We start from the raw sequence: 24,981 nt of genomic DNA on the forward strand, positions 1-24,981 counted from the left end.
ATTAATTAACTCTTATTAAATAAATTATTCCTATTTAAAGCTAAATACTTACCTGTAAAATAAATCCTAATATAGCTACAATATAAATTATAATTATATTATAGCTATTTTAGGATTTATATTTATTTTACAGGTAACTTTGTATTTATTTTAACAAGGTACAATAGCTAAAATAGTTAAAATAATTACAAAATTACCTGTAAAATAAATCCTAACCTAAGTTACAATTAAACCTAACACTACTCTATCAATAAATTAATTAAATAAAATACCTACAATTACCTACAATTAAACCTAACACTACACTATCAATACATTAATTAAATACAATATCTACAAATAAATACAATGAAATAAACTAAGTAAAGTACAAAAAATAAAAAAGAACTAAGTTACAAAAAATAAAAAAATATTTACAAACATCAGAAAAATATTACAACAATTTTAAACTAATAACACCTACTCTAAGCCCCCTAATAAAATAACAAAGACCCCCAAAATAAAAAAATGCCCTACCCTATTCTAAATTACTAAAGTTCAAAGCTCTTTTACCTTACCAGCCCTGAAAAGGGCCCTTTGCGGGGCATGCCCCAAAGAATTCAACTCTTTTGCCTGTAAAAAAAAAACATACAATACCCCCCCCCCAACATTACAACCCACCACCCACATACCCCTAATCTAACCCAAACCCCCCTTAAATAAACCTAACACTAAGCCCCTGAAGATCTTCCTACCTTATCTTCACCATACCAGGTTCACCGATCGATCCAGAAGAGCTCCTCCGATGTCCTGATCCAAGCCCAAGCAAGGGGCTGAAGATGTCCATGATCCGGCTGAAGTCATCATCCAAGCGGGAGCTGAAGAGGTCCATGATCCGGCTGAAGTCATTATCCAAGCGGGAGCTGAAGAGGTCCATGATCCGGCTGAAGTCTTCTATCAACGGCATCTTCAATCTTCTTTCTTCTGGATCCATCTTGTAGACCTCCGACGCGGAACATCCTGATGGCCCGACGGACTACCGACGAATGAAGGCTCCTTTAAGGGACGTCATCCAAGATGGCATCCCTCGAATTCCGATTGGCTGATAGGATTCTATCAGCCAATCGGAATTAAGGTAGGAAAATTCTGATTGGCTGATGGAATCAGCCAATCAGAATCAAGTTCAATCCGATTGGCCGATCCGATCAGCCAATCAGATTGAGCTCGCATTCTATTGGCTGATCGGAACAGCCAATAGAATGCGAGCTCAATCTGATTGGCTGATCGGATCAGCCAATCGGATTGAACTTGATTCTGATTGGCTGATTCCATCAGCCAATCAGAATTTTCCTACCTTAATTCCGATTGGCTGATAGAATCCTATCAGCCAATCGGAATTCGAGGGACGCCATCTTGGATGACGTCCCTTAAAGGAGCCTTCATTCGTCGGTAGTCCGTCGGGCCAGCAGGAGGTTCCGCGTCGGAGGTCTACAAGATGGATCCGGAAGAAAGAAGATTGAAGATGCCGTTGATAGAAAACTTCAGCCGGATCATGGACCTCTTCAGCTCCCGCTTGGATGATGACTTCAGCCGGATCATGGACCTCTTCAGCTCCCGCTTGGATGAAGACTTCAGCCGGATCATGGACCTCTTCAGCTCCCGCTTGGATGAAGACTTCAGCCGGATCATGGACATCTTCAGCCCCCTGCTTGGGCTTGGATCAGGACATCGGAGGAGCTCTTCTGGATCGATCGGTGAACCTGGTATGGTGAAGATAAGGTAGAAAGATCTTCAGGGGCTTAGTGTTAGGTTTATTTAAGGGGGGTTTGGGTTAGATTTGGGGTATGTGGGTGGGGGGTTGTAATGTTGGGGGGGGTATTTTATGTTTTTTTTTTACAGGCAAAAGAGCTGAATTCTTTGGGGCATGCCCCGCAAAGGGCCCTGTTCAGGGCTGGTAAGGTAAAAGAGCTTTGAACTTTAGTAATTTAGAATAGGGTAGGGCATTTTTTTATTTTGGGGGGGCTTTGTTATTTTATTAGGGGGCTTAGAGTAGGTGTAATTAGTTTAAAATTGTTGTAATATTTTTCTGATGTTTGTAAAAAAAAATTTATTTTTTGTAACTTAGTTCTTTTTTATTTTTTGTACTTTAGTTAGTTTATTTCATTGTGTTTATTTGTAGATATTGTATTTAATTAATGTATTGATAGTGTAGTGTTAGGTTTAATTGTAGGTAATTGTAGATATTTTATTTAATTAATTTATTGATAGTGTAGTGTTAGGTTTAATTGTAACTTAGGTTAGGATTTATTTTACAGGTAATTTTGTAATTATTTTAACTATTTTAGCTATTGTACCTGGTTAAAATAAATACAAAGTTACCTGTAAAATAAATATAAATCCTAAAATAGCTATGATATAATTATAATTTATATTGTAGCTATAGTAGGATTTATTTTACAGGTAAGTATTTAGCTTTAAATAGGAATAATTTATTTAATAAGAGTTAATTTATTTCGTTAGATTTAAATTATATTTAACTTAGCGGGGTGTTAGTGTTAGGGTTAGACTTAGCTTTAGGGGTTTAATACATTTATTAGAATAGCGGTGAGCTCCAGTTGGCAGATTAGGGGTTAATGTTTGAAGTTAGGTTTCGGCGATGTTAGGGAGGGCAGATTAGGGGTTAATACTATTTATTATAGGGTTAGTGAGGCGGATTAGGGGTTAATAACTTTATTATAATAGTGGTGCGGTCCGCTCGGCAGATTAGGGGTTAATTATTGTAGGTAGCTGGCGGCGACGTTGTGGGGGGCAGGTTAGGGGTTAATAAATATAATATAGGGGTCGGCGGTGTTAGGGGCAGCAGATTAGAGGTACATAAGGATAACGTAGGTGGCGGTCGGCAGATTAGGGGTTAAAAAAAATTAATTGAGTGTCGGCGATTTGGGGGGACCTCGGTTTAGGGGAACATAAGTAGTTTATGGGTGTTAGTGTACTTTAGAGCACAGTAGTTAAGAGCTTTATGAACCGGCGTTAGCCCAGAAAGCTCTTAACTACTGACTTTTTTCTGCGGCTGGAGTTTTGTCGTTAGAATTCTAACGCTCACTTCAGCCACGACTCTAAATACCAGAGTTAGAAAGATCGCATTGAAAAGATAGGATACGCAATTGACGTAAGGGGATCTGCGGTATGGAAAAGTCGCGGCTGAAAAGTGAGCGTTAGACCCTTTCCTGACTGACTCCAAATACCGGCGGTAGCCTAAAACCAGCGTTAGGAGCCTCTAACGCTGGTTTTTACTGCTACCGCCAAACTCCAAATCTAGGCCATAGATTATAGATAGGGACGAGTGAATGCTGTGCCACATTCGAAAAGAAATGAATTTTAGCACATTTGTTTGTTCGTTTGGAATTTTGAATTTTGTACAACATTCTAACATTCATTTGGTGTAATTATATATGCAATGCTATCTTTAAATATAATATTTGATTCAATTTTTCTAATAGGTTTATTACATAATTCCAATTGAATTATGCAATATTCAAATTAGAAAAGTTCAAATCAATATATTCGTAATAGTATTTCTAACGCTCTCTTTAAATTTAATATTTGATATTAATTTTTTTATGGGTGTTAGTGTACTTTTTAACACTTTAGTTATGAGTTTTATGTAACTGTTTTGTAGCGTACAACTCAAAACTCATACACTAACACCCATAATAAATTTAATATCAAACATTATTATTGATACATAATAGATACAAATATATTGGTTAAAATGTTTCTATTTTGAATATTGCATAATGTTCAAAATAAAAAACATTTTAACCAATATATTTGGATCTATTATGTATCAATTTACTAAATTTCCTACCACATGAACTATTGAAATTTGGAATAGCATTTGTTAAATCGAATATTACATTTGAAATTTCAAATATGGAAATTCAATCTAATTATGAACATTCAAAAACAAAAGTAAGATTCGAAAATAACATTTGATTGACAGATTTTAATGGATTTTTGTTTTTATCAACATTCAATTGTCCAAAACAAATGTACGCAAAGCTATTTGTTCTAGCAAGCGATCTACGCTTTTACCCCATTCGCCCATCCCTTGTAATGGATTTTTCTTTTTGGTTTCTCAAGAGAGTGTGGGATAATTCACAAATTTATTGGCAAAAACAAGAAGTTTAATGTCCCTTTAAAAGGCTCATAATCACGGTATTATGCTGCAATTAACATTAAACAACCATGGTTTGTATGCACTCTACTTTTTTTCTGCTATTCATGCTCTAAGTAAAGTTAGATCATTTGAGTATATGTGGTGGACAAGACTTGGTGCATGTAATCTGCAGCTGTAAACTAACTGATTTGACATTGTCATTTTTAACAAAAGTATTTTAAAAACAGAATTTATTTGGTAAAATTATTCTAATTTTTTTATGGTATTAAACCTCTCTCAGTGTAAACATTTGCAAATGAAAACTTTTAAAAACAAATACCTAGATTACAACTTTTAAACTAAAAAACAAAAAAAAAAAAAAACACCCCAAAAACCTTAAAAAAACTAACATTAACCCCTCTTTAGGTACTCACAGTTGTTGAAGTCCTGCTTGAAGGATCTTCATCCTGGCGGCTCCTTCTTCATCCAAGCGGCATCTTCATCCAAACGGCTCCATCTTCATCCATCGTAGGACCGGCATCTTCTTCATCCCTGCAGAGGTGGAGCAGCGATGCATGGAGGTCCAGGAGCAGGTCCAGGGTCGAGGTCCAAGGACTTTTTTTGCCTTATTGCAACTGAGACACTATATAGTTGAGTTGAGAAACAAATATGAACCTGATTGGTCTCTGGGTCTGCTGCATAACAGGATTAAGTTATAATAAGATGGAATATACTCTATCTCACATTTTTATAATATAATAAACACTCATGCAGACTCACAGCAATGGGCAGATATTCTAGCAAAATGGATGAAGTTTTTTCCTAAAATTGCATTACAAAATATCCAAAACAGTTTTAAGTTGATGTATAAATCTTGGGTTCCAACCTCATGACAAAAATCACATTTAAAATTAATTAATCAAACTTATATTACCCCAGATAAGTTAACTAAATGGTATAGACATCAGGTTTACTGCCCTAAGTGCAATCGTGAACACGCAGATATTTTGCATTATTTTTGAACATGTCCCAAGATTGTTCAGCTATGGGCGCAGATTAATTATTGGATAAATAATGTACTTGGTGTAGATTTTACTGTCTCCTCGAGGCACATCTTCTTCCTAGCCTCCTACTCTGAAGTAGGTCATAATCCTGATTTAATTAACACAATCATTCTATTAGTACAGAATGTTCTGCTAAAGAACTGGAAAGCGAGCTATGCGCCCACATTTATTTATTTAAAAAAAAAAAATATTCAGGCAAATTATATCAGAACAATATACTATCCAGCATTTTGAGAATAAGTGTTTGAAGTACTTTTTCTCCAAATGGCTTAAAGTCATTCAATCCCTCCCGAGGGATTCCCAAATTCAATTAGTCCGGCCTTTTAGTAGGACAGAATATGTCCTCCAGAACATTCATGCAGGTAATTTGTCTACTTCCTGGGACAAACAATAATAGAGTCATCATGATGAACTATTACACTTTGTGGGCAGGAATACAAAAGGAACTAATTGGCGTGATGAGAGGGGAGGTGGACTGTGTTTGTGGTTTCCCGTTTTGTTTTGTTTTGGTCTGATTTGTTTTTTATGGTCTTGTTATGTTCTGTTTTATACTGAACTAGTTTGCCAAGGTGCTAACCAAACATATATGTTAATTTCAGACAAATTGTATTAGCTAGAAATACTATAGGGCTCTGCTTGCAAATTTTCCGTGTTTATTACTATATCAACACAAGTAGGTCACTTTTTTGCTTTCATGTTTGTTTGCTGATATGTATTTAAATTTGAGATCACCCAGAGATAAAATGGAAACAAATCCCAACAAGTGAATGTAAGATGGCAAAGATTTATGTTTTTGACTAAGTGACTCTTATATATATGTTATATATACAAGACCTACTTATATGTCATTTTGCCCTGTGTGGCATCAAACCTATTGTTTATGTTGAACTCATTTTGTTGGTCCCAAATAAAATTATATTAAAAAATTAAAAATTAAACTAACTACCAATTAAACAAAACTAAAATACACATTAAAAAAATCATAACACTACTATAAAAAATACAAAATATCTAATTACAAAAAATAAAAAATACTTAAGTAAAAAAAATAACAAACACTAAATTGCAAAAAATAATAAACAAAATGATTAAAAATAAATAAGAATTACACCTAATCTAATAAAAAAAGCCCACCCAAAATAAAAAAAAACTATCCTACAATAAACTACCTTTTGTAGGGCATTGCCCTAAGTTAAACAGTTTTTTTACCTATAAAAAAGACAAAAGACCCCCCCAACAGTAAAACCCACCAACCAACCAACCCCTCAAAATAAAAAAGACTAACTCTAACAAAAACCTAAGCTACCCATTGCATGAAAAGGGCATTTTTATGGGCATTGCCCTTAAAAGGGCATTTTGCTCTTTTGCATTGCCCTGAAAAAGGCATTTAGCTCTTTTAAGAAAAGCCCAAACTAAAAAATAAACAACCAAAAAACTTAAAAAAACCTAACACTCTTTAGGTACTCACAGTTGTTGAAGTCCCGCTTGAAGGATCTTCATCCCGGCGGCTTCATCTTCATCCAGGCAGCATCATCATCCAGGCGGCTCCATCTTCATCCATCACAGGACTGGCATCTTCTTCATCCCTGCGGAGGCGGAGTGGTGATGCACAGAGATCCAGACGCAGGTCTAAGACTGAGGTCCAGGCGGAGGTCCAAGGCTGAGGTCCAGGCAGAGGTCCATCGATCCGACGTGGAGGTCCTCTTCATGCAATCGTCTGCCACATACTGAGGATTGAAATGCAAAGTACCCCTTTTAAACTGGGGGTACAATTGCATTCCTATATACTGAAAAAATTTGAATCAACCAATATGAATTAGGGCTGCTAAAAGCCTATTGGCTGCTCAAATCAGCCAATATGATTTAAGCAGCTCTCATTCTATTGGCTGATTCGAAAAGGAATAATTGTTATTATTTTGGATAATTTGTTTGTTATTTTGTGTAATGTTTAATTTTTTTCGTTTTGGGGTAGGTTTTTCTTTTTAGAATAGCCATTTTTTTATTTTTAATGGGCAGCAAAAGAGCTGAATACACTTTTAAGGGCAATGTCCATACAAATGCCCTTTTCAGGGCAATGGGTAGATTAGGTTTTACTTTATTTTTATTTTGTGGGTTTGGGGGGTGGGGGTTTGTTTTTCTTTTCTAGAAAAAGAGCTGATCTTTAGGGCAATGCCATACAAAAGGCCATTTTAAGGGCCCACAAAAGGCCCTTTTAAGGGCCCTTGGTAGTTTATTATAGATTAGTGTTTTTATGATTTTGGGGTGCATTTGTAATTTTAGTGTTGTTTATTTTTTGTAATGGTAGGTTTTTTATTTTTGGTAATGTTACGGCTAGATTTAGAGTTTTGTCGGTAAAGACCTGCGTAGCTAACGCTCCTTTTCCCCCCCCGCACCTTTTAAACAACGCTGGTATTGAGAGTTCTCTGAAGGGCTGCGTTAGGCTCCAAAAACGGAGCGTATAGGCATATTTACCGCCACTTCAACTCTCAATACCAGCGTTGCTTACGGTAGCGGCTAGTTGGAAAAACGTGCTTGTGCACGATTCCCCCATAGGAAACAATGGGGCAGTTAGGGCTGCAAAAAAACTTAACACCTGCAAAAAAGCAGCGTTAAGCTCTTAACACAGCCCCATTGTTTCCTATGGGGAAACAGTTTCTAAGTCTGCACCTAACACCCTAACATGAACCCCGAGTCTAAACACCCCTAATCTTACACTTATTAACCCCTAATCTGCCGCCCCCGCTATCGCTGACACCTGCATTACACAATTAACCCCTAATCTGCCGCTACGTACACCGCCGAAACCTACATTATCCCTATGTACCCCTAATCTGCTGCCCCTAACACTGCCGACCCCTATATTATATTTATTAATCTGCCCCCCCCAATGTCGCTTCCACCTACCTACACTTATTAACCCCTAATCTGCTGACCGGAGCTCGCCGCTACTCTAATAAATGTATTAACTTCTAAACCGCCTCACTCCCGCCTCAAAAACCCTATAATAAATAGTATTAACCCCTAATCTGCCCTCCCTAACATCGCCGACACCTGACTTCAAGTATTAACAGCTAATCTGCCGACTGGACCTCGCCGCCACTCTAATAAATGTATTAACCCCTAAAGCTAAGTCTAACCCTAACCCTAACACCCCCCTATGTTAAATATAATTGTATTCTAACGAAATAAATTAACTCTTATTAAATAAAGTATTCCTATTTAAAGCTAAATACTTACCTGTAAAATAAACCCTAAACTAGCTACAATATAATGAATAATTATATTGTAGCTATTTTAGAATTTATATTTATTTTACAGGCAACTTTGTATTTATTTTAACTAGGTACAATAGCTATTAAATAGTTATTTACTATTTAATAGCTACCTAGTTAAAATAATTACAAAATGACCTGTAAAATAAATCCTAACCTAAGTTACAATTAAACCTAGCACTACAGTATCAATAAATAAATTAAATCAATTAACTACAAGTACCTACAATTAAATAAACTAAACTAAATTACAAAAACCCCCCACTAAATTACAAAAAATAAAAAAAGTTTACGAGAATTTTCAGCTAATTACACCTACTCTAAGCCCCCTAATAAAATAACAAAGCCCCCCAAAATAAAAAAAATCCCTACCCTAATCTAAATTAAAAAAGTTAACAGCTCTATTACCTTACCAGCCCTTAAAAGGGCTTTTTGCGGGGCATGCCCCAAAGAAATCAGCTCTTTTGCCTGTAAAAAACACACAATACCACCCCCCAACATTACAACCCACCACCCACATACCCCTACTCTAACCCAAACCCCCCTTAAATAAACCTAACACTACCCCCTGAAGATCTCCCTACCTTGAGTCGTCTTCACCCAACCGGGCACCGATGGACCAAAAGAAGACATCCGGAGCGGCAGAAGTCTTCATCCTATCCGGGCAGAAGAGGACATCCGGACCGGTAGACATCTTCATCCAAGCGGCATCTTCTATCTTCATCCATCCGGAGCGGAGCAGAGCCATCTTCTTCCAGCCGACGTGGATCCATCCTCTTCTACCGACGCCTACTCGCCGAATGAAGGTTCCTTTAAATGACGTCATCCAAGATGGTGTCCCTCGAATTCCGATTGGCTGATAGGATTCTATCAGCCAATCAGAATTAAGGTAGGAAAAATCTGATTGGCTGATTGAATCAGCTAATCAGATTCAAGTTCAATCGGATTGGCTGATCCAATCAGCCAATCAGATTGAGCTTGCATTCTATTGGCTGATAGGAACAGCCAATAGAATGTGAGCTCAATCTGATTGGCTGATTGGATCAGCCAATCCGATTGAATTTGAATCTGATTGGCTGATTCAATCAGCCAATCAGATTTTTCCTACCTTAATTCCGATTAGCTGATAGAATGCTATCAGCCAATCGGAATTTGAGGGACGCCATCTTGGATGACGTAATTTAAAGGAACCTTCATTCGGCGAGTAGGCGTTGGTAGAAGAGGATGGATCCACGTCGGCTGGAAGAAGATGGCTCCACTCCGCTCCGGATGGATGAAGATAGAAGATGCCGCTTGGATGAAGATGTCTACCGGTCCGGATGTCCTCTTCTGCCCGGATAGGATGAAGACTTCTGCCGCTCCGGATGTCTTCTTTTGGTCCATTGGTGCCCGGTTGGGTGAAGATGACTCAAGGTAGGGAGATCTTAAGGGGGGTAGTGTTAGGTTTATTTAAGGGGGGTTTGGGTTAGAGTAGGGGTATGTGGGTGGTGGGTTGTAATGTTGGGGGGTGGTATTGTGTTTTTTTTACAGGCAAAAAAGCTGATTTCTTTGGGGCATGCCCCGCAAAAAGCCTTTTAAAGGGCTGGTAAGGTAATAGAGCTGTTAACTTTTTTAATTTAGATTAGGGTAGGGAATTTTTTTATTTTGGGGGGCTTTGTTATTTTATTAGTGGGCTTAGAGTAGGTGTAATTAGCTTAAAATTCTTGTAAACTTTTTTTATTTTTTGTAATTTAGTGTTTGTTTGTTTTTTGTAATTTAGTTTAGTTTATTAAATTGTAGGTACTTGTAATTAATTGATTTAATTTATTTATTGATAGTGTAGTGTTAGGTTTAATTGTAACTTAGGTTAGGATTTATTTTACAGGTAATTTTGTAATTATTTTAACTAGGTAGCTTTTAAATAATAAATAACTATTTAATAGCTATTGTACCTAGTTAAAATAAATACAAAGTCACATGTAAAATAAATATAAATTCTAAAATAGCTACAATATAATTATTCGTTATATTGTAGCTAGTTTAGGGTTTATTTTACAGGTAAGTATTTAGCTTTAAATAGGAATACTTTATTTAATAAGAGTTAATTTATTTTGTTAGAATAAAATTATATTTAACTTAGGGGGGTGTTAGGGTTAGACTTAGCTTTTGGGGTTAATACATTTATTAGAGTAGCGGCGAGGTCCGGTCAGCAGATTAGGGGTTAATACTTGAAGTCAGGTGTCGGCAATGTTAGGGAGGGCAGATTAGGGGTTAATACTATTTATTATAGGGTTTTTGAGGCAGGAGTGAGGTGGTTTAGGGGTTAATACATTTATTAGAGTAGTGGCGAGCTCCAGTCGGCAGATTAGGGGTTAATAAGTGTAGTTAGGTAGCGGCGACGTGGGGGGGGGCAGATTAGGGGTTAATAAATATTATGTAAGTGTCGGTGATGTTAGGGGCAGCAGATTAGGGGTTTATAGGTATAATGTAGGTGGCGGCGGTGTGCGGTCGACAGATTAGGGGTTAAAAAAATTATTATAGTGGCGGCGATGTGGGGGGACCTCGGTTTAGGGTACATAGGTAGTTTATGGGTGTTAGAGCACAGTAGTTAAGAGCTTTATAAACCGGCGTTAGCCCAGAAAGCTCTTAACTACTGACTTTTTTCTGCGGCTGGAGTCTTGTCGGTAGAGGCTCTACCGCTCACTTCAGCCAAGACTCTAAATACCAGCGTTAGGAAGATCCCATTGAAAAGATAGGATACGCAATTGGCGTAAGGGGATCTGCGGTATGGAAAAGTTGCGGCTTGGAAGTGAGCGTTAGACCCTTTCCTGCCTGACTCTAAATACCAGCGGGCGGTAAAAAGCTTTCATGCCTGACTCTAAATACCAGCGGGCAGTAAAAAGCAGTGTTAGGAGCCCTTAACGCTGCTTTTGACGGCTAACGCCAAACTCTAAATCTAGGCATTATTTTTTTGTGTAAGGCAGCTTAGGTTTTATTTCACAGGTAAGTTTGTATTTATTTTAACTAGGTAGTTAGTAAATAATTAATAACTATTTACTAACTAGTCTACCTAGTTAAAATAAATACAAACTTACCTGTGAAATAAAAATAAAACCTAAGCTAGCTGCAATATAACTATTAGTTAGATTGTAGCTAGCTTAGGTTTTATTTCACAGCTAAGTTTGTATTTAGTTTTAAATAGGTATTATTTAGTTAATAAATTAAGTTTTATTTTAATTATGTTAAAGTAAGGGGGTGTTAGGTTTAGGGTTAGGTTTAGGGGTTAATAGTTTATTTTAAGTTGTTGTGATGTGGGGGGCTGGAGGTTTAAGGGTTAACATGTTTATTTAGAGGCAGTGATGTGGGAGGCCAGAGGTTTAGGGGTTAATAACTTTATTTAGTTGCAGTGATGTCGAGGAGTAGCGGAATAGGAGTGAATATATTTTTTTAGGTGGCGGCGATATCAGGAGCATCAGATTAGGGGTTAATAACTTTATGTAGGTGCTGGCAATGTCAGGGGAAGCAGATTAGGGGTGTTTATTTATTATAGTGTGGCAAATGTTGGGGTGCGGGGGAATAGGGGTTAATAACTTTATTATAGTAGCGGCGATATCGGCAACAGCAGATTAGGGGTTAATAGATTTATTTAGGTGGCAGTGATATCGGTAGCAGCAGATTAGGGGTAAATAACATTATGTAGGTGCTGGCAATGTCGAGGGCAGCAGATTAGGAGTGTTTAGACCTGGGGTTTATGTTAGGGTGTTAGGTTTAAACTTTACCTTTTTTTCTACATAGACATCAATGGGCTGCGTTACAGAGATTTTCATTCCACGATCGTAGGTGTTAGGTTTTTATTCTAATCGACTCTCCCCATTGATGTCTATGGGGAAAGTGTGCATAAGAACGTCAAAACGCAACCATATCACACGCACAAGTCGGCTGTTTCAAAACTTTTAATGGCTGCGCTATGGAGGTTGAAATAGCGCAACTTTTGTTGCTTTCGTTAAAAACCTGATAGCGCACATAACTCATAATCTAGGCGAATGTGGGAGTCCTTTTTGCTAACTTTAAATGTATTGAAAAAGTGTAGTTTTGTCTTCTCACTTCTGAAAGTATATTTACGAGTTGTGCATTAAGGTAAAAAAGCAGCGTTAACAGGTCCTAACGCTGCTTTTTTTACGCCTGCTGCTATTACGAGTCTTGCAGGTTTAGGGACACCGCACACTTCTTTGGCCTTACCGCAAACCGACTTACATAAACTTTGTAAACCCTTTTTCTATGGGACTTCCATAGCGCCGGTATTACGAGTCTGTCCTGGGAGGCCAAAAAGTGAGCGATACACCCTCTACCTCCAAGATCCATAACGCATTCTAAAGTCAGTAGTTATGAGTTTTACACTACAACTCCGTAGCATAAAACTCATAACTAACATGCTAAAAAGTACACTAACATCCATAAACTACCTATTAACCCCTAAACCGAGGCCTTCCCAGATCGCAAACACTATAATAAAATTTGTAACCCCTAATCTGCCGCTCCGGACATCTCCACCACTAGAATAAACATATTAACATATTTCACTCTAAACCACTGCACTCCTGCCTCGCAAACACTAGTTAAATATTATTAACCCCAAATCTGCCGCCCCTAACATCGCCACCACCTACATTATACGTATTAACCCCTAATCTGCCGCCCCTAACGCCGCCGCCATTATATTAAATGTATTAACCCCTAAATCAAAGTCTAACCCTAACCCTAACACCCCCTAACTTAAATATAATTTAAATAAATCTAAAGAAAATTACTATAATTAACTAAATTATTCCTATTTAAAACTAAATACTTACCTGTAAAATAAACCCTAAGCTAGCTACAATATAACTAATAGTTACATTGTATCTAGCTTAGGGTTTATTTTTATTTTACAGGCAAGTTTGTATTTATTTTAACTAGGTAGAATAGTTATTACATAGTTATTAACTATTTAATAACTACTTAGCTAAAATAAATGCAAATTTACCTGTAAAATAAAACCTAACCTAAGTTACAGTAACACCTAACATTACACTATAATTAAATACATTCTCTACATTAAATACAATTAAATAAACTAAATTAAATTAGCTAAATTACAAAAAAAAAAACACTAAATTACAGAAAATAAAAAACTAATTACAGATATTTAAACTAATTACACCTAATCTAATAGCCCTATCAAAAAAAAAAGCCCCCCCAAAATAAAAAAAAACCCTAGCCTAAACTAAACTAAACTATCAATAGCCCTTTAAAGGACCTTTTGTGGGACATTGTCCTAAAGTAATAAGCTCTTTTACCTGTAAAAAAAATACAAACAACCACCCCAACAGTAAAACCCACCACCCACACAACCAACCCCCCAAATAAAATACTAACTAAAAAAACCTAAGCTCCCCATTGCCCCTGAAAAGGGCATTTGGATGGGCATTGCCCTTAAAAGGGCATTTAGCTCTTTTGCAGGCCCAAAGCCCTAACTTAAAAAATAAACCCACCCAATACACCCTTAAAAAAATCCTAACACTAACCAACGAAGATTCACTTACCGGGAGAAGTCTTCATCCAAGCGGCAAGATGTCTTCAACGAAGCCGGCAAAAGTGGTCCACCAGACGGGCCAAAGTGGTCCTCCAGACGGGCAGAAGTCTTCCTCCAGACGGCATCTTCCATCTTCATCCTTCCGGCGCGGAGCGGGTCCATCTTCAAGACAGCTGATGCGGAGCATTCTCTTCAAACAACGGCTTCTTCATAATAAGTGACATCATCCAAGATTGCATCCCTTAGATTTCGATTGGCTGATAGAATTCTATCAGCCAATCAGAAATCAGGTAGAAAAAATCCTATTGGCTGATGCAATCAGCCAATAGGATTGAGCTGGTATTCTATTGGCTGTTCCAATCAGCCAATAGAATACAAGCTCAATCCTATTGGCTGATTGGATCAGCCAATAGGATTGAAGTTCAATCCTATTGGCTGATCCAATCAGCCAAAAGGATTTTTTCTACCTTAATTCCAATTGGCTGATAGAATTCTATCAGCCAATAGGAATCTAAGGGACGCCATCTTGGATGACGTCACTTAAAGAGATATTCATTACGAAGAAGCCGTCGTTTGAAGAGGATGCTCCGCTTCGGATGTCTTGAAGATGGAACCGCTCCGCGCCGGAAGGATGAAAATAGAAGATGCCGTCTGGATGAAGACTTCTGCCCGTCTGGAGGACCACTTCTGCTGGCTTCGTTGAAGACATCTTGCCGCTTGGATGAAGACTTCTCCCGGTAAGGGTGTATTGGTTGGGTTTATTTTTTAGGTTAGGGCTTTGGGCCTTCAAAAGAGCTAAATGCCCTTTTAATGGTATTGCCCATCCAAATGCTCTTTTCAGGGCAATGGGGAGCTTAGGTTTTTTTAGTTAGTATTTAATTTAGTTAATTTATTTAATTGTATTTAATTTAGTTAATTTATTTAATTGTAGTGTAGTGTTAGGTGTTATTGTAACTTAGGTTAGGTTTTATTTTACAGGTACATTTATATTTATTTTAGCTAGGTAGTTATTAAATAGTTAATAACTATTTAGTAACTGTTCTACCTAGTTAAAATAAATACCAACTTGCCTGTAAAATAAAAATAAACCCTAAGCTAGCTACAATGTAACTATTAGTTATATTGTAGCTAGCTTAGGGTTTATTTCATTGGTAAGTATTTAGTTTTAAATAGGAATAATTAAGTTAATGATAGTAATTTTATTTAGATTTATTTTAATTATATTTAAGTTAGGGGGTGTTAGGGTTAGGGTTAGACTTAGGTTTAGGGGTTAATACATTTAATATAGTGGCGGCGACATTGGGGGCGGCAGATTAGGGGTTAATAAGTGTAGGTAGGTTGTGGCGACATTGAGGGCGGCAGATTAGGGGTTAATAAATATAATGTAGGTGGCGGCGATGTTGGGGTAGCAGATTAGAGGTTAATAAGTATAATGTAGATGGTGGCGGTGTCCGGAGCGGCAGATTAGGGGTTAATAAGAATAATGTAGGTGTCTGCGATGTTGTGGACGGCAGATTAGGGGTTAATAAGTGTAAGATTAGGGGTGTTTAGACTCAGGGTTCATGTTAGGGTGTTAGGTGTAAACATGAAATGTGTTTCCCCATAGGAATCAATAGGACTGTGTTACTGAGCTTTACCCTGCTTTTTTGCAGGTGTTAGACTTTTTCTCAGCCGGCTCTCCCCATTGATGGGGAAATCGTGCACGAGCATGTACGACCAGCTCACCACTGACTTAAGCAGCGCTGGTATTAGAGTGCGGTATGGAGAAAATTTTGCTCTAAGCTCACTTCTTGCCTTTTTAATGCCGGGTTTGTAAAAACCCGTAATACCAGCACTACAGGTAAGTGAGTGGTGCGAAAAAACTGCTCGTTAGCACCGCATAGCTCCTAATGCAAAACTCGTAATCTGGCCGTATATTTGTCAGTAAACACATTAATAACATTTTTTTTACTAGAATAATCTACATATTCTGAAGGTTTATTTGTGTATTATTACCATCCTCAAAATCTTATTGTAGATAAACCAGCTAACTTTTACACACAAAAAGGGTCATACACAGCTTTCTACTTATTTATTTGATCTGTAGTAAACAAAGTTAAACCCCAAATGCAAAGAAACACTTTGGGAGATGTTTGTGCATTTCTAATTTACTTAAAAGCATCTTACCAAGTACCTTTATTTGTAAAACATTCTCTTAAAAATGTTGTGCAAACGTTGTTAATTCACATGCATGCACAAGTGATGTCTCAAGTACTACTCAGCACATGTGCCAATAGGAAAGAGTTAACTCCGGATGAACAAAATTGAAGCAGGGGTTATTTGACCCCTATTAGCTGAGTGGAGCCAGGTTGGTGGGCGGAGCCTAGTGGGAAGTTTTATATTCTGAGGTTGCTCTGTTGGCGCTCTTTTTCAGGACACTTAACTTCAGGTAAGGTTTTATTTTACAGGTACATTTGTATTTTTTTTAGCTAGGTAGTTATTAAATAGTTAATAACTATTTAGTAACTATTCTACCTAGTTAAAATAAATACAAACTTGCCTGTAAAATAAAAATAAACCCTAAGCTAGCTACAATGTAACTATTAGTTATATTGTAGCTAGCTAAGGGTTTATTTTATAGGTAAGTATTTAGTTTTAAATAGGAATAATTTAGTTAATGATAGTAATTGTATTTAGATTTATTTTAATTATATTTAAGTTAGGCGGCGTTAGGGTTAGGGTTAGACTTAGGTTTAGGGGTTAATACATTTAATATAGTGGCGTCGATGTTGGGGGCGGCAGATTAGGGGTTAATAAGTGTAGGTAGGTTGCGGCGACATTGGTGGTGGCAGATTAGGGGTTAATAAATATAATGTAGGTGGCGGCGATGTTGAGGCAGCAGATTAGGGGTTAATAAGTATAATGTAGATGGCAGCGGTGTCCGGAGCGGCATATTAGGTGTTAATAAGAATAATGTAGGTGTCGGCAATGTCGGGGGCAGCAGGTTAGGGGTTAATAAGTGTAAGATTAGGGGTGTTTAGACTCGGGGTTCATGTTAGGGTGTTAGGTGTAAACATAAAATGTGTTTCCTCATAGGAATCAATGGGACTGCGTTACTGAGCCCTGCTTTTTTGCACCGCATAGCTCTTAACGCAAAACTCGTAATCTGGCCGTATATTTGTCAGTAAACACATTTAATAACAATTTTTTTACTAGAATAATCTACACATTCTGAAGGTTTATTTGTGTATTATTACCATCCTCAAAATCTTATTGTATCTAAACCAGTTAACTTTTACACACAAAAAGGGTCATACACAGCTTTCTACCTATTTATTTGATCTGTAGTAAACAAAGTTAAACCCCAAATGCAAAGAAACATTTTGGGAGATGTTTGTGCATTTCTGATTTACTTAAAAGCATCTTACCAAGTACCTTTATTTGCAAAACATTCTCTTAAAAATGTTGTGCAAACGTTGTTAATTCACATGCATGCACAAGTGATGTCTCAAATACTACTCAGAACATGTGCCAATAGGAAAGAGTTAACCCCGGATGAACAAATTGAAGCAGGGGTTATTTGACCCCTATTGGCTGGGTGGAGCCAGGTTGGTGGGAAGTTTTAAATTCTGAGGTTGCTCTGTTGGCGCTCTTTTTCAGGACACTTACCTTCAGGAGCAGACGGCGATAGTGTCACTTACCTGATGGAGTCTCTTCTGAAGAAGCTGATGGCGTTGGCCAGGATTAGAGGACCAGAGTGGTTTCAGGAGCGGCTAAGGACGGCAGTGGTGCCAGTCATTGTTCCGGTGGAGGAGTCTGGTGTCGGTGAGTCCAGGAGGAGAGGGAGGCCAGTGCGGTCGGCACGGCCTCCAAGACGGCTGAGCCCTGAGGAGTCTTCAATGTCTAGGAGAATGACGTCAGTGAAGGCTGGTAAGAAAAAGTCGACTGTGGGCAGGACTGAGGCGGAGACAGCAGCTGGAACCAAGGAGGTGTTGATGGTGGGCGGTGATTTTGTCACCGTTTTGTTGAGTTGTAGCTGAGGAGAGAGCCTTAACCATGGCAAAGGGTATGAGTGAGTCGGGAAGGGGGGGCCGAGCTACACATGCACACACTGTTTATTTAGTATTTTGGGCTTTGTGTGGTAAATTGGTGGGGGGGGGTATCTGGTAGTGTGGCGGTATTGATAATTAGTACGCTAGTGTGTGGGGTGCTAGTCGCAGCGGTGAAATTTAGTTTGACATTAATTTTGTGTGCAGGGGTAGTCATGGAATTTAGTAGGTGAAGGGGTTAAGAGCTTATGGGAAGGGACAGAATAGGAGAGGGAAGAAGGGGAGGGAAGAAGGGAGAAAGGAAATTCAGGTATATAAAAAAAATTAAAAATATTAGTTTATAATGGTGTGTGCATTTCTTTCTAGGGCGTGATTTAGTTTAAAAAAATGTTTTTCCTTTTATGTTGCATATTGTTTAGGGTTGGTTTCTTATTGGGGGGTCGAGGGGCTTGGTTGGGGGTATGTTTGGGTTTGTTTATATGGGTCCTTATTTTCTTTTCTTTCCCCCTCTTTTCTCCTTTCTTCTTTTTTCTTTTCTCTCCTCTTTTCCTCCTTTTTTTTTCTGTTAATAATTTTTCTGTATACAGAATCTAATGATGAGAATTACAGCCTTTCCAGTGGAGAGGAAGAGGCCCCCATGGCGCAGAGGGAGTTGGTGATGAAGGCGATGCTTGATTTGGATACAGGCAGTGACTTTGAGAATGAAGATGCAGCAGAGGTGTCCTTAACGGGAGGGGATACGGCTGGTCAAGAAGGCATATTGTCTGCTTTCGCGCAGCTTTTGCAATTTATTTCTCCTGGCAAGGGGAAAAAGGGGGAAGGGTTGGATAGGTTTAGGGGAGTAATAGTTAGTCAAGGGGATTCTCAGGTAGGTTTAAGAGAGGGTAGGGGGTATGGGGGGACTCAGGCACTCACACCCTCCCATGTTTTAAAGTCACCTAGTACAGGAGCTTTTACAGAGTCCAGTAGGTGCTAAAGAAGAAGTTATATATATTGCCGTGACCGTCATAGATCACGTTCTCCTATCAGAAGTCCAGTGGAGAGACATTCACCTACATGGGTTACAGTTCAGAGGTCAGAGGGAGAAGTCGATCTCCGCACAGGAATTTGTGTAGTGGATGTAGATCAACCCAGGTAGAATCAAGTCAGAAGAGTTACGCGAAGAAGGTGTCTCAGACAGGGTCATGTGGAAGTTCAGCTAATCAGGAAGGATCAAGGTCAGGCCTCAGCCAACAGGTGAGAAAGCTGGTGGTGCGGTGGGAGCTGGAGTTGGTTTGGTGTGTGGCGAGCGAGAGAAGTTGTTATCTGGTTTAAAGGCACTTATGGCAAGTCTTGAGGGTCTGGGGGACGAGTATTCGGTCGTGAAGGCTTGGGAGTCAGCTGGGGGCCTTTTTATCTGGGTGTTCATTAAAGGTTTCGGACGAGTCTTTGCGTCGTCCTTGTTTATGTTCCATTGGCCTGTTAGGGATTCACCTGTTGGTGGAAGTGAAGGAGAAAATTTGGAAACAAGAGTTTCTGGAAATTTTTTCATTGCTGCCTTTTGATTAAGTGTTCGAAATTAAGGAGGATGAAAATGTTGATAAAGGGAAGAAGGAGGAGGAGGAACGGAAGAAGAGATATAGAAAACTTTGGGAAAGGCTATTTGTATTTTGGCCAGTGTGATGGCTGAGAAATTCCCTGATCAAGGTGGGGCTTTGTTCTGCTATTTTGATGAGATTTCGGGAGCATATCGAACTTATGGGGGCATGGCGTGGTAAAGGTACAATGAAAAGTTCTGGCAGCATATGGCAGTCAGATCCGAGATGCGTTGGGACAACCGTGATATGGGAATCTGGATGGAGATAATGACTCCTTTGATGGGGCAGCTCTTGGGTCGGGGGTTGGGTCAACAGGGATTGTGTCAGAAAACAGCTCAGATGCGGTTATGCATGAAGGGCTCTGTTTTCAATTTAATTGCGGGGTGTGCTGTTTCGAAGGTAGTTGCAAGTTCAAGCATGAATGATCTGGGTGTGGTGGAACCCAGGGTTTCAATAGATGTTTCAAAAATGGGAGGTTGGGTGGAAAAGCAAGTGATACTGCTTCTGCGAGCACGGACTCCAGTGAGAGTAGAAAAGATGGTGGGTTGGCTAGAGGTGTATGCCAGTAGAATAGGAAAAAGTAAGGATGCAGAGCTTTTTTTAACAGGGTTCAGTTCTGGTTTTGTTATCCCTTTTAAAGATCAGGGAGGTGTGAGATTCCTAGGTAATTTAAAATCGGCTAGGGAGTTTCCGGTGGTGGTTTGGGAAAAATTGCAAAAGGAGGTTTCACTGGGGCAGATGGCAGGCCCATTTTCAGCCCCCCTTTTCCAAACTTGAGAATATCTCCATTAGGGGTGGTTCCTAAAATATCTTCGGGTCAGTTCCACATGATTCATCACCTCTCGTACCCAAAGGGTTTGTCAGTCAACAATGGCATCGACCCGGAGTTGGTTTCTGTTAGAATCGCGGGTCCTGGGGCCTTGTTGGCCAAAGTGGATGTGGAGGTGGCCTTTGGGTTGCTTCCGGTTCATCCACATTGCCACCATTTGCTTGGCCATCAGTTCGAAGGTGAATTTTTTGTGTACCTCTGTTTACCTATGGGGTGTTCGATATCGTGTTCTTATTTTGAAAAGTTTAGCACGTTTATCGAATGGGTGGTGAAGAAGCATTCAGGTTTGTCGTCAATTGTTCATTATATTGACGACTTCTTGTTTGTGGGTCTAGCAGGCTCTTAAGTTTGTCAGAGGTTGGTGGATATTTTTGGTTTGGTAGCTGTGGATTTTGGAGTTCCTGTGGCTGAAGAAAAATCTGAAGGACTGGTAGCTTCTTTGACTTTTCTGGGTATTGAGGTGGACTCCGAGTTGATGGAGTGTTTACTCCCTTGGGATAATGTGGAGGATTTAAGGGAATCCATTTGGATCGCTTTGGGTTTGGAAAAGATTAAGTTTCGCCAGCTGCAGTCGTTACTTGGTAAGCTGAATTTTGCTTGCCGTATTATCCCAGTAGAAAGGGTCTTGTGTTGGAGGCTGTCCTTGGCTACTGCAGGTGTTAAGGCTCCCTACCACCACATTAGATTGACAAAAGAGTTGAAGGAGGACTTGAAGGTATGGGCAACGTTCTTGTGAGACTTTAATGATCGTTATTGGTTCAAGAGGTCGGCTGGACGGATGAAAAATGATGTCTTTTTACGGAATCAGCGGGGGCTCATGGTTTTGGTGCTTACCTCAACGGGAAGTGGTGTGCGGATGTATGGCCAGACAAGTTGGAGGCTGTAGGTTTGACAAAGAACCTGACTTTCTTGGAGCTAGTCCCGTTGGTGGTGGCCCTGCGGGTCTGGGTTTATGAGCTGAGCAATAAGCTAGTATGTTTTCATTCAGACAACTTGGGCGTGGTTTATGAAATCAACAATCTGACTGCTAATTCACCTCCTGTAATACAACTGCTAAGGGTGTTTGTGTTGAAATGTTTGAAGATCAATGTGGTTTTTAGGGCTGTACATGGACCTGGCAAAATGAACAAGATTGCTGATGCTTTGTCATGTTTTCAGTGGGAGTGCTTTCGTCTGGAGACTCCAGAAGCGGAGGCAGAGGGATTTTGGACCGATGGACATTCAGTAGTTTTGGATATGGTAAAAGGGGCCTTGGCTCAGTCAATGTGGAGGGCCTACACCTGGGTGTGGCATTTGTGGAACTTAGTGGCTGAAGGTCGGGAATGGTTAAATTCTGGTAAGGTTTGTTTGGAGATTCTTTTGGGTTGGATTGGGTCATGGGGTGAAGTTAGTTTGTCGGCAGCTGAGATTTGGAGAAGGATGGCTGCTATAGCCTTTTTGTTTCAATTTGTAGGTTTACCGGATGTGTCAAAGCATTTTGTGGTTAGGATGGCTGTTAGGAGTTTATGCAAGGGGAAGACCAAGACATATGGGAGGAGAACTGTTATTTTCTCTTTGTTGGAAAGAATTATTTGGCGGTTGCCAGAAATTTGTTGGTCAAGGTATGAAGTGGCCTTGTTTAAAACAGCATTCGTCCTTGCCTTTTTTGGAGCGTTTCGTATTTCAGAATTGGTGGGTAAGAAAATGAAGATGGCTAGGGGTTTTCGAGTTCAGGATATTTTGTTACATGAGGGAGTTGTTGATTTGTGGTTGAGACATTCTAAAACTGATCAGTTGGGAAAGGGTAAGCTGATTCAATTGAAAGAAGGTGGGTTTTTTGTTGTTTTGTCGGAGCAGTTCATGAATTTTTGAAGTTGAGACCGGAGGGAGCTGGTGCTTTCCTCATTCATGAAGATGGTTCAGTGTTATCTAGATTTCAGTTTATAGCTGTTTTTTGAAAAGCGTTGGGGCTATTGGGAATTAAGGGTAAAGACTTGCATTCGTTCCGAATTGGGGGCGGCGACGTAAGTGAATAGGTTGGGTTTGAAGCCTTTGGTCATAAAAAGAATTGGAAGGTTGGGATCTGAGCACTTTAGGGTGTATGTGAGGCTGGGGTTAGTGGTGTAAGTGAATGTCTTATCTATATATTCTTTTTCTTATTTAGGTTTGGTGAGGTGCTGGCTGGTTTGACATTCCTATTTGTATTGGGCAAGAAGAGCAGCCATGATAAAAGGAAAGGGGGTGCAGTTGGGTTTTTTCTGGGAGAAGGTATCTTTGAGAAGGTTCGGGGTCAGGGGTATGAGGTTGGACCAATTGGTGTGAGGATGGTTGTTAATTATGCCAGACTTTTTCCCCCTCTCCACATTTTGTTGCTACATTTAGGTGGAAATTACCTTGATTTTATGTCCCAGAAGTTTTTAGTGGATATGATAAAGTGGAACTTAGATAGGCTGACGGCGTTGTTTCCAGGGCTTGTTTTGGTGTGGTCAGATATTAAGTATAGACTGTTGTGGAGATCTGTTTGGGATGGAAAAAAATTGGAAAATTCTAGGAAGAAAATTAATAGGATGATTAGTAGCCATGTTAAGAAATTTGGGGGCCTGGCGTTGAGGCATGTTAAGTTTGAAGGTGAATCAGGGAAGTGTTTTTTTTCTGAAGGATGGGGTTCATTTAAATGAGGTGGGGTTACAACTGTTTAATGTCACTATTAAAGGGACACTCATTAAAAATTAAACTTTCATTATTCAGATAGAGCATGCTATTTTAAACAACTTTAAGCGTAGAGCAAAATTGAGCTCCATACCGCACTCCAATACCAGCGCTGCTTAAGGCAGCGGTGAGCCGGTCATATGTGCTCGTGCACGATTTCCCCATAGACATCAATGGGGAGAGCCAGCTGAGAAAAAGTCTAACACCTGACAAAAAACAGCGTGGAACTCAGTAACGCAGCCCCATTGATTCTTATGGGGAAACTAAAGTTATGTTTACACCTAACACCCTAACATGAACCCCGAGTCTAAATACCCCTAATCTTACACTTATTAACCCCTAATCTGCCGCCCCGACATCGCCGACACCTACATTATTCTTATCAACCCCTAATCTGCCGCTCCGGACACCGCCGCCACCTACATTATACTTATTAACATCTATTCTGCTGCCCCCAACATCGCCGACACCTACATTATATTTATTAAGCCCTAATCTCCCGCCCCCGATGTCGCCGCAACCTACCTACACTTATTAACCCCTAATCTGCCACCCCCAACGTCGCCTCCACTATATTAAATGTATTAACCCCTAAATCTAAGTCTAACCCTAAGCCTAACAACCCGTATTTAAATATAATTTAAATAAATCTAAATAAAATTACTATAATTAACTAAATTATTCCTATTTAAAACTAAATACTTACCTATAAAATAAACCTTAAGCTAGCTACAATATAACTAATAGTTACATTGTAGCTAGCTTAGGGTTTATTTTTATTTCACAGGTAAGTTTGTATTTATTTTAACTAGGTAGAATAGTTACTAAATAGTTATTAATTACATGATTCAGTACAAAAGGTGGCATTATTCGCTGATGACCTTACACTTTTCATTGTTGAGCCGACCTTATCGCTCCCACCGTTGATGGCTCTTATTGAAAGATTCAGTGTACTCTCTAATTACAAAATAAATGTAGCCAAGACGGAGGCGTTCACGATCCATCTTGATCACCAAGAACAGAGAGCTTTGCGACAGCAATACTCCTTCAAATGGTCTACTAGAGGTATCCGGCACCTTGGGGTCTTCTTGTCTCATGACAAGGAGACGGTCCTCCAGGAGAACTACCACACCTTGCTGAAGGCAGTTGACAAACACCTGAGAGCAAAGAAATATGACGAACTCTCCTGGATGGGTAGAATTGCAGCCCTGAAGATGATGCTACTACCCAAGCTAACGTACATTATGCAATGTATTCCCCTCCCAGTCCCAGAAAAGCTTCTGAAAAATTTTCAGACCCTTTTCAATAGATATGTCTGGAACAACAAGAAACCTAGAGTCGCGGCCTCAATCTTACAGTCCCCCCTGGATCAGGGAGGGCTGGGATTGCCAAGCGTGAAGATGTACTATGAGGCGGCAATGATCTCTCATGTCTCAGCTTGGGGACGAGACCTCCCTCCCACGAGATGGAGGGAACTGGAACAGGCATCACTACCTGCTTTTATAGATCTATCTGATTTGCTGTGGTTCCCCCCGCATCTTGCCACCGTACACACCATCTCTAACTCAATTGTGAGAGGATGCCAAATGCTATGGTATAAATTGCGACACCACACCCAGATCGCCCCCCATCCTTCTCCTATCCAGCCTGTACTCACCATACTTCAGACCCTCCCCAACATGAGACTGAACTGGTGGCGGCAGGTCGAGATTTTGACAGTAGGTGACTTTTACGTAGAAGGTCGTCTTCTAACGCAAGACGAGATGGTGGCAAACTTTGAGGTCCTGCGGCATTTGGAATTCGAACTTCTAAGATTAAGATCTCTACTAAAAGC

Source organism: Bombina bombina, chromosome 4 (genome assembly GCF_027579735.1).
Source record: "Bombina bombina isolate aBomBom1 chromosome 4, aBomBom1.pri, whole genome shotgun sequence".
Taxonomy (NCBI): domain Eukaryota; kingdom Metazoa; phylum Chordata; class Amphibia; order Anura; family Bombinatoridae; genus Bombina; species Bombina bombina.